Below are 5,000 nucleotides of genomic sequence, written 5' to 3'. Positions count from 1 at the left end.
AAGAATTATTCTAATTTTCTTTGTCTTATGAATCTAAGATATAGGGATCTATGTAAAAACGATCGATAGTTCCAAAACAATATCGAGATACTATTCTGAACATGTAGACTTACAACTAATAATAGCACTAACAAGTCATTATTATCAGTAAAAAAATCGATAAATGTGCAGGAAAAAAAACCCCAAAGAAATAAACCAGAATACTTCTTTTCGAGTTTGTCCATTGACCCAATGAATGAATGTCATTTTATTTTAATGACGAAACAATTAACTTGTTGCTGACAGTTCTTAGCAGGGAGGTAACTCTTTTCAAACGACTCGCACGCACACACACATACACTCTCTTTCCTCCCCTCTCGTTCTCCCACTTTTTTCTCTCCCTCATTTTCGTTCCCGTTTTCTCTTGCTTCCTGGATAAAAAGTAACACGACTTCTCTCTCCTACTCTCTGTGTATCTTTTTATTCTTCACTTTCTCTTGGTTCTTGGATTAAAAGTATCACGTCTCTCACCCCCTCTCTCTCTCTCTGTCTCTCTCTCATTTTCTTTTCCCTCCCTTCTTCGCTTCCTCTTGACTCTTGGATTAAAAATATCGCGATTTCTTTTATTGGAACCATACAGCAAACATGTTGCGTGTGTAGTTAACTGAATCATTTTCAGTGTATGACTAATACTTAATTTATCGCCCGGGCATGGTTTGAACTCAGAAGTTACAACGACGATATTGTTCTTAGCAGTATAATGAAGTTGTTGGCAATATCCGTCGCTTACGACGTCGAGGGTTTCAGTTGATCCGATCAACGGAACAGCCTGCTCGTGAAATTAACGTGCAAGTGGCTGAGCACTCCACAGACACGTCTACCCTTACAGGCACAACAGAAACAGGAAGAAAGAGTGAGGTGTTTTAGCTCAATAAACACTCACAACGCCCGGTCTGGGAATCGAAACTGCGATCCTATGACCGCGAGTCCGCTGCCCTGACCACTGAGCCATTGCGCCTCCACACACACACACACACACACACACACATATATATGTATATATGTGTGTGTGTGTGTGTATGTGTATACACACACATATCTATCTATCTATCTCTCTCTCTCTCTCTCTATATATATATATATATATATATATATATATATATATATATATATTTAAGAATTTAAGGATTGGAGAAAACGCATATATATATATATATATATATATATATATATACACACACACAAACATATAATTAACAAGTAACTCTTGGATATATGAAAGGCTTTGTTCTTTAGAGACAATCTTGTTTCTGCCAATGAAAGCCAACTTGATATATTTACATCTCTGTTGACAGCTTGCTGCTGCTGCTGGTAAAGATGGGTTTGATATTATATTGTATGCTTGTAGCGTTATACAGAGGCAATAAATACTTCTTTGAGATTTCTTCTAGCCTCACTCATTCGGGTTAAATTCTTTTCTCTCACTTCAGCCTTTTCTCTAGAATGAATCTGCATTTTCTTGAGAAAGAACCTCTGTGATTATTATTGATTATCGTCTTATTTCTCCGTAAATTAAGCAATAATCAATAACGTTGATTGTCTATAGAATACTAATTGAATTTGACTGAATTTCATAATTAATTTTCTCGCTGACAGTTTGAACTCCTGTTTGGGAGAGACCAATTTATATTCAAGAGTCCTTTTCTTTACCATTGCTTCAGATTTTCTGGCGATTGTGATCTTTGGTTTAAGATACACACTAGTCTGAGACGGAGGAACGTGGTCTTAAGCGCTTGCAGACCTTTCCAGACTCGTGAGATCTATACAGCTGATTTTTTTTTTGGCATAACAAGAGACAGCTATGTGTGTGTCAAGGAGTGGGGTTGTGTCCGAGGCCAACTCCAACCTCGAACTCCAGCTATGAGGATGAGTATATTCATTCTTTTATTTACTGCAGGACAACGTACGTATATAAAATGCGGTCAAGGAAGGAGAAAATTCCAGAGGAAAAGTGAATTGCTTAGTAGGAGGCCTGTAAAGAATTCTAAAGGGTTTAACTGTATTTGGCCCACGTGAATGCAGTATGTAAGATTATAGTTGTGTTCCTTGATATGTATAGTGACTGTTATTTAAAGCATTTGAATAAAATATACGCTGTCATGTCCTTATAGAATGGTAGGTGCCTGAGTTGTATATCGCTGATTCCTGTGTGTGGAAAAAGAACGGTGTTAGAATTAAAGTAGTAATGTTTTGAATCGCTTCTTTGTCGGTTCATTGCTATGGTAGACATTTAAACTCAAATTACTTAGCAAAATAAACTGGGGATAAATTTACTTTCAGAAACTTAGCAGGAGATAAATGGAGCAAAAAGTGAATTGGGAACCCGTATGTTTAGGTCCGAAGACAAAAACGCTAATTTTATATATGTTGCATACGTAAGAATTTGTAAAATGTAAGACCAATCCCTCCCCCAGCATAACTCCTTGCTATAGGTATTATGCGCATGTAAAACATCCATGATACTAAAAGGATTTCACGACTTCTGTTGTGGTGTCTCCTAGATTGGTTTGAAGGGAGAAGGCGGCGTATAAATAAGGGAAATAACTTTGCTTGGCAACGTAAATATTTGGAAGAAAAAAAAGAAAGAAAAGAAATTGAATAATAGACTCGCGACATTTCTTGCATTTCTTACAAAGTGCTTGATATACCCAATGCCCACATATATGTCAGGTCTTTTCACATTTGATAAAACTTTTCATATTTAATAAGCTATAAGAATAACAATTTTTGGATATGCGTATTTAAAAATTAACTTTTGGCGGTTTGATTTCGGTCAACAGTTCGTAAAAAATTAATAAATAAATAGGGATAAAAGTGTTATGATAGTTATAGCGGACTTGTAATCCCATTGGCATTCAGGATGCCTAATAGAAAGATAAATCAACACAAGCATGTGATCCGATCATTTATTTTATAGACTTCAGAAAAATAAAATACCGGATTTAAACCCACAACTTAAAGGGCTGTAGCTAAAACAAAACAAAAAAAAAGTTTATTGATTTCCAAGGGCAAATGTTATTCTAGCACAAAATTATTTACGGCTGAGACCATCAAGAACATCAAACTGAGAAAATTTTGTGTTTGTAGAATTAGCCTTAATTTGTCAAACTATGCGTTCTACCCGTGACCATTCCATTTGCAAATATAGTGTATCTAGAACTATATTGTCCAATACCTTTCCCTCTATTAGTGCTTGAAAATGAAAGATTTGGCTTCTATTTCTAGCGTAGCGTAGCTATTCACTAATGATTAGCTCAGTCCTGACTCAATAGATCAACGATCAAACACTGTCCAGCCACGGTTACCTCTCACCACCACAACCACCATCCAATGTGTATAGGACTACATTATCCAATGTCATTCCTTTTTCAATGTGGTTGTTTGTTATTGTTGATAAGTTCTAAGTCAGCCCCTAACAATTTGTAGTGTATCTAGGACTATATATAATCCAATGAGTTCTTTCCTTTTTTAAGAATATTTTTTCTCGCCTGCTCTCCTCCTCCACACTTTACTCTCTTCACTTCTTTTCTCTTCTTTACTGTAATAATAATAATAATAATAATAATAATAATAATAATAATAAACCTTGTCGCCTTTTCCGCACATCAGTTGCTCACTTACGTAACTTAAAGGAAATCAGCTCGAGCGAACTCTTAGGCAAAAGTGGAGAATCGTTTTAGTATCAGGGACAAATTTCAGGAGTACAAAAAACTTTATTCTATTTAATGCATTTCTATACATTACTTTGCCTCCTGTGTTTATCTTATCTTTTCTTCTCTCTTTTCTATCCCTTCACACCTTCGGATTTCGATCAACTTCTTTTCTCTTCTCTCTATTATCCCCCTTTACCTCCCTAACTTCTTTTTCATTGCCTTTCTTTCTTTTCATTTATACCACTCACATATCTTCGGATTTGGGTAATTCTCCTTCCTGGTTTTGGGCACTAGTTCGATCGCTTTCCCGCCTCTCATCTATTCCTACCCATCCATCGATCCATCTATCTGTCTATCCGTCTGTCCATCCATTTATGTCGCCTACCCAATACATCCACCCAGCTATCCATTCATTTATTCACTCATTCGTCCATTCATCCGCCCATTTATCCATGCATGTGTACTCGTCCCTCCCTCCCTCTCTCCATCCATACTTGTGTGTGTGTATATATATATATGTGTGTGTGTGTGTGTGTGTATATATAGAGAGAGAAAGAGAGAAAGGCAGGGAATGAAACAGAAGGAGAAATAGAAGTGGAGAGACAGAAGATAGAAGGGAAGTATACCCTTACCCTCTTTTACTTCAACGTCTCTCTGTTCCTTCATATCTATCTATTACCTGTCCATTCTTCCTCTTTACACGTGTTTCGCTCTCTCTCTCTCTCTCTTTCTCTTTATAACCATCTCCTTTCTTCTTTACACATATATTTCTTTTTTCCCCTTTCGAAAAATTCAGCCGTATCCCTTTTTCACACTTCAGTTATTCTCTCATCCTCTCACACCGTCTCTTAATATTCAGACATGTGATTTCGTGAAGTGTGTGTGTGTGTGTGCAGAAAGAGAGAGAGAGAGAGAGAGAGAGAGAGAGGGAGGTCATTCAAAAGGTGAGATGAATATTTTAACTGGGAATCAGTGAGGAACAGTTATAAAAGAAAGTGTGTAAACATTAATTTTAACACAGAGATCAATGTAAATACAATAAATTATCGAATTGAAATAAGGCCGTTTTAATCACAGGTGTTTCTAGTAACTATTTCCACCGCCACTCTTTATTTTCTATCAACAGCGACGGAGCCTGGCTTCTAGTTGAATGGCTATTTTTAGAATTCGAACGACCTGTTAAGAAATAGCAGCCAAATCTCCTTCAAATTACACTAAGATTCTTTTCTTGATTTTGTTTTTTGTTTTTTGTTTGAAGAAAGGGAAGTATTCAATGATAGAATAGTGTCCAAGCGAAAGACGACAGGG

Source organism: Octopus bimaculoides, chromosome 20, assembly GCF_046866305.1.
Source record: "Octopus bimaculoides isolate indiv1 chromosome 20, ASM4686630v1, whole genome shotgun sequence".
NCBI classification, from domain to species: domain Eukaryota; kingdom Metazoa; phylum Mollusca; class Cephalopoda; order Octopoda; family Octopodidae; genus Octopus; species Octopus bimaculoides.
This window is presented reverse-complemented; position numbering follows the sequence as displayed.